The sequence below is a fragment of the Lotus japonicus genome, chromosome 3 (genome assembly GCF_012489685.1).
Source record: "Lotus japonicus ecotype B-129 chromosome 3, LjGifu_v1.2".
In the NCBI taxonomy this organism is placed as follows: domain Eukaryota; kingdom Viridiplantae; phylum Streptophyta; class Magnoliopsida; order Fabales; family Fabaceae; genus Lotus; species Lotus japonicus.
In genome coordinates this window covers 54,639,720-54,646,469 of record NC_080043.1, presented here as the reverse complement: position 1 = coordinate 54,646,469, position 6,750 = coordinate 54,639,720, and positions in this window count along the sequence as shown.

The window sequence follows — 6,750 nt, the reverse complement described above, 5'->3', positions numbered from 1 at the left end:
GTACCAATAATCTTTGGACATTTAAGATGAAGTGGATAAGTAAGTGCTGACTGAACACTGTTTTACACTATTTACATTAGGCTTAATTGCAAATTTGGTCCTTGACGTTTACCGATTCCACAATTTTAGTCCCCCACCTAATTTAATTACACGGATGGTCCCTGACTTTGCTGTCCGTCAACAATGTTGGTCCTGCCGTTTATTTGTTAACGGAGGAGGCTTACGTGGATGTCCAATTGGAGAGAGAAAGAAGGACTGAAGAAAGAGGGAAGCACGTGAGTTGCACGTGAGACCTGCAACGGTCATCTTCTACCCTCTTCCTCCTTAAAAAACAAAGCACCGTGAGGAAGATGTTTTGAAGCTTGAGATTTAGCGAAAAGGGAAGAGATAAAGAACGAACGAGTCCCTAAAGACGAGGAAGAAGGTTGAATCAGTTGCTGGTCTCTTTCTCTCTCCAATTCAACTTCCACATCAGTTAAGTGACCATCCACGTAAACCTCCTCCATTAACAAACAAACGGTAGGACCAACGTTGCAGACTGCCAGCAAAGTCAGGGACCATCTGTGTAATTAAATTAGGTGGGAGACTAAAATCGTAGAATTACTAAACGTCAGGGACCAAAGTTGCAATTAAGCCTTTACATTATGACCCAGTTAAATTTTAATTTACTAAATATGCTCCTTTTTAATAATTATCTCTGTAAAACTAGGTTTTACCACTGTTAATATGATTTTTTTTGAAAGTACCACTGTTTATATGATTACTACCATGTATTGAAACTTCTATTAGAATGGGTAAAGATCAAAATGGCTATATATCAGCCACTGAGGTATACATACATTATATATATTTTCATTTACATATCAGCAAATAAAAAAGAAAAGGCAGAGTAGAAGAATAAAAGAAAACTGTAAAAGATTAAGGACTAAAAGTACTAACACAAAGTCCATGAGGACCTGATTGTAATAAGATTAGTGTTAGTTGATTAGTTGGTTGGTTACAGCTGGATTTACAGCTGGCATTCAGTTAGTAGGTTAGAAAGTTTGTTACAGGATAATTGATGTATAAATAGATTGATCCAGTGTAAATTCTGATTATGTTGAATAAACAAGAAATTCATCTTCTTCAACACTGAAATTTCTCTGTTGAATTCTTTGATGGTATCAGAGCCCTAACGTGGGCTCTGCCATCACCAGCTTCCGCAACCATGGTGCGTCAAGCACAAGCTAGCAACAACAATGGCAATCCGCAACAAATGTGGTCTTGGAGCCAGCACAGAATCCGATTTCACCGTTCTACATCCATTCCGGTGAAAATCCCTCTGCCACAATGGTGACACCACCTCTCAGTGGCAGGAACTACAACGCTTGGGCGAGATCGATGAAGCGAGCCCTAGTAGCGAAGAACAAGTTCAAGTTCATCAATGGCGAAATTCCAGTCGCAGTGTCTGGAGATGCAAATTATGAAGCGTGGGAACGCTGCAATAGTCTAATCCATTCTTGGATCATCAATTCGGTAACATCTTCCATAGCCAATAGCATAGTTTTCGTTGAGAATGCATGTGATGTCTGGAAGGATCTGCGTGATAGGTTTTCACAGGGCGATCTAGTTCGAATTTCTGAATTGCAAAATGAAATAGGAAATTTGAAACAAAATACACTATCTGTGAATGATTACTACACTGAAATCAAAACACTTTGGGAAGAATTGGAGCAATATCGCCCAATTCCACAGTGTAGATGTGCAGTACCCTGTAGATGTGAAGCAATTGAGCATGTTAAGATGTTTAGGGAACAAGATAATGCTATCCGGTTTCTCTTGGGACTGAATGAGAGTTTTGGAGTGGTAAAATCACAAATATTAATGTCGCGTCCTTTACCTTCCATAGCTAAGATAGTATCACTAGCTATGCAGCATGAAAGGCAATCTGATTTTGAAGAAAATGAAGATTCTAAAGCACTGGTTAATGCAGTAGAAGGGAAGAAGTCTTATGGAAAAGGAAAAATTTCAGGTTCAGGATACAAGAACATTGGAAAGTACTGTACACATTGCAAGAAGCCAGGGCACACTATTGAAGTTTGTTATAGACTTCATGGCTATCCTACAACTTTTAAACCCAAGGCTGATTCAAATGCTGTTAGTCATGTTAATAATATCTCTGGAGGTTATGATTCTACAGATGATGCAGATGAAGGCTCAGTTTTGCACAAAGAAAATGAGGATCTTTTCACTGCTGATCAGTATAAGAGGATCCTGACTATGATACAACAAGCAACAGTTTCACAGAAGTCTAAAGACATTGGAGGTGCTTCTGTCAATCATGTGCTCAAATCCAGATTCTGTGAGGCAGAAACCACTGGTCATGGTAAGCCTCTTGCCTTATCTTGTTCACAACAATATAATACTAAGGATTGGATTATTGACTCTGGAGCTAGTGACCATATATGCTTTGACAGAATGAGTTTTGATACATTGACCAAGATAAAACCAATTAGTGTAAAATTACCTAATGGTGCATCTATCCAAACTAGCTATGCTGGCACTATTAAGATCACTGACTTAATTGTGCTTACACATGTTCTGTTTGTACCTAATTTTACATACAATTTGATCTCAGTTCACAAGTTAGCCAAAGCAACTGCTTTTGAAGTCATTTTTGGTGAATTTACCTGTTTTGTTCAGGATGTTCACACCAAGAAGAGGATTGGTTTGGGTAGCTTACAAGAGGATGAGCTTTACCATCTAGTTGTTCCTGGTTTTTCTAGTACTTGTTTTGCTGTTAATAATGTAAATACTGAAATAAATAGCTCAGGACAGGTTATTCCTCCTGGTGCATTGTGGCATTTCAGACTAGGTCACTTGTCACATGATAGGATTCATGCATTGAATGCTTTGTACTCTTCTATTTCTGTAAATAAATCACTTGTTTGTGATATTTGCCATTTGGCAAAACAAAAGAAGAAAATGTTTTCAGAAAGTTTGCATAATGCAAAAGAATGTTTTGATCTAGTGCATATGGATATTTGGGGCCCAATTGCCACTTCTTCTATTCATAATCATAAATACTTCTTGACTGTTTTGGATGATCATAGTAGATTTGTATGGATTGTGTTACTTAAGAGTAAAGGAGAGGTTCAGCATCAGGTTAAGAACTTTGTTACTCTAGTAAAGACACAGTTTGGTCGAGCTATTAAGGTCATCAGAAGTGACAATGGACCAGAGTTTAGCTTGCTAGATTTCTATTCTGCTCAGGGCATTCTACACCAGAAAAGCTGTGTTTTCAGCAGAATGGGAGGGTAGAAAGAAAGCATCAACATATACTTAATATAGCAAGGGCATTGCTTTTTCAATCTAGTCTACCTAAGAGAATGTGGAGCTATGCTGTTTTGCATGCTATCTATCTCATGAACAGGATACCAAGCAAACTGTTATGTGATAAATCTCCTTATGAATTACTTTTTGGGGAGAAAGCAGATTTACAGCTGATTAAAGTTTTTGGTTCACTATGCTTTGCAAGTACTCAAAGTTTTAATAGATCAAAGCTAGAACCAAGGGCAAGAAAATGTGTTTTCTTGGGGTTCAAGCAAGGGATCAAAGGTTATGTACTTTTGGACTTGAATTCCCATGAGATTTTTGTATCTAGAGATGTGGTCTTCCATGAGTGTGTTCTGCCTTATAAGGGTAAAGCATCTCAACCCTGGACCTGTTTGGATTTGCAAACACAAAGTCAAGATACAACCAACAAAGCCAGTTTTGATACTCAAAGTGAAGTACTTGAGGGAGAAAGGATTGTTTCAGTTACAGAACCTATTTCCTCCACAGAGACATCCTCATCTCAGTCTGAGAAATTGTCATCTTCATCTCAGGATACTTCATTGCAAGCTACAGATTTGGAGAGAAATGATTCTACTCTCAGAAGATCAACCAGAAATATTAAAAGGCCAGCATATCTCCAAGGCTTCCAATATGATTCTTTGCCTTCCAGAAGTAGTACAGCTCATAGCATTACACAGTATTATTCTCATGATAAGCTGTCTTCTGCACATAAGTCTTTTGTTTGTAATTTTTCTACAGATCAAGAACCAACTACATTTGCAGAGGCAAGTCAACATTCTCACTGGCAAGAAGCTATGCAAGCAGAAATATCTGCATTAGAGAAGAATGGAACTTGGAAGCTTGTGGACTTACCTCAAGGAGTAAAACCTATAGGCAGTAAATGGTTCTATAGAATTAAGAGGAATGCAGATGGTAGCCTTGCAAGATATAAAGCAAGATTAGTAGCAAAGGGGTATAATCAAATAGAAGGACTGGATTATTTTGATACCTTTTCCCCTGTAGCTAAGCTTACTACAGTAAGAGTTGTACTAGCCCTTGCAGCTGCAAAGAATTGACATTTACATCAGCTCGATGTAGATAATGCATTTCTGCATGGTACACTAGATGAAGATGTTTATATGGAAATTCCTGCAGGAGTCTCTTCAACTAAGCCTAATCAAGTATGCAAATTACAGAAATCATTGTATGGGCTTAAACAAGCAAGTAGGAAATGGTATGAGAAGTTATCTTTGCATTTGAAGAATCTTGGTTATTCACAAACATCCTCAGATCACTCTCTGTTTGTCAAATTCCAAGGGGATCATTTTACTGGGTTACTTGTTTATGTAGATGATGTAATACTGTTTGGAAATTGGCTTGCAGAATTTCAGCTGGTAAAAGATTCCTTGCATCAGGCTTTTGGAATTAAAGATCTAGGTGTACTTAAATACTTCCTTGGCTTGGAAGTAGCACATTCTTCACTGGGAATTTCTCTTTGCCAGAGAAAATATTGTCTAGATCTCCTGCAAGAAACTGGAACATTGGGCAGTAAGACAGTCACAACACCCCTAGATCCAGCATCTAAGTTGGTTCATGACCAAGGAGAACCATGTATTGATGCCGCTGCATACAGAAGGCTAGTGGGAAGATTACTCTATCTTACTACTACAAGACCTGATATTTCATTTGCTACACAGCAACTGAGTCAGTTTATGAGTAATCCAATGGACACTCATCATAAAGCAGCATTAAGAGTTTTGAGGTTTTTGAAAGCATCTCCTGGGTTAGGTCTTTTCTTTCCAAGGAATACTCCTCTTTCTCTTCAAGGGTATTCAGATGCAGATTGGGTTGGTTGCTCAGACACACGAAGATCCATTTCTGGTTATTGCTTTTTCCTCGGAGGTTCCTTAATCTCATGGAAAGCTAAAAAGCAAACTACTGTTTCTCGATCTTCAAGTGAAGCTGAATATAGAGCCTTAGCCTATGCTACTTGTGAGCTACAATGGCTACTTTATCTTCTTGAGGATCTTAAGATTACTTGCACAAAAACCCCAGCTTTGTTTTGTGATAATCAAAGTGCATTGTATATAGCAGCCAATCCTGTCTTTCATGAGAGAACAAAGCATCTTGAGATCGATTGCCATGTTGTAAGGGAGAAATTACAAGCTGGAGTTCTCAAGCTATTGCCCATTCCTACTGCTCTTCAAGTGGCTGATATCTTCACTAAACCTCTTCAACCACGGATTTTCCAAGGGTTCGTTGCAAAACTTGCCATGGTCAATATCTTTCCATCTTCAGCTTGAGGGAGGGTGTAAAAGATTAAGGACTAAAAGTACTAACACAAAGTCCATGAGGACCTGATTGTAATAAGATTAGTGTTAGTTGATTAGTTGGTTGGTTACAGCTGGATTTACAGCTGGCATTCAGTTAGTAGGTTAGAAAGTTTGTTACAGGATAATTGATGTATAAATAGATTGATCCAGTGTAAATTCTGATTATGTTGAATAAACAAGAAATTCATCTTCTTCAACACTGAAATTTCTCTGTTGAATTCTTTGAAAAACGAAACAGAAAGCAACAAGTGAGAAGTGATAAAGCAAAACGAAAATGGTGAAAACATCCAGCAATTGCAGCAAAGAAGCACCTCCACTCCCCAGCCAAAAAAACACGAGTTGTCCAACAGAAGACACACCTTCTGAATCAACAACATAAATCCAGTCAAAACCATCACATTTTTGCTGGAAATTTATAAGGGTAGCCTAGATAGGATGTAGATACAAAATCATAACATGTTGGTTAATATATACATATATAATTAAATCATAATATTTAATTACCTGGTGCAAGAGAAGAATCCATGTTCTTGAACGAATCCTAATATGTGTGAGAAAAACTGTTCTCTATTCTGATAAGTGTGTAGAGTAGGTTAGGTTAACTGCCTAATGGGGAGGCAAGTTTATAACCTATCAGATGAGAGCAGGGGCTTCTCACTGTGCCTAAATAAATAACCCAACCCATTATGGGTTACTCATCAGAAAAACCCAATAACAATATCCATCAAGTGGTTAAGCACTATAATTATAATTAATTCTCATTAATTGATATATTAATAATTCAAAGATTAAACATTCTAATGAAATGATTAATGCTAATCCATAAAATATCCAACAATTTTCTCAACCGATCAAGTAGTAAACACAAAGAGCAGAATAATGTTGCATTCACACCTCTTTTTGAGGTGGAATGATGTGATATAGAAAGAAAAAAAAAGTAAGAGAGAGAAAGTATGAATTGTGATACATGATAAGAGAAGAGAGATAGAAATAAAAAGAGGTGGAAATGAAGTGTTTAAAAAATAAGGTGTGCATATATCATTGTTGCAAAGAGCATATCAGTTTTTTTGGGTAAGCAATTAATCAGTTTTCCCCCCTTTTC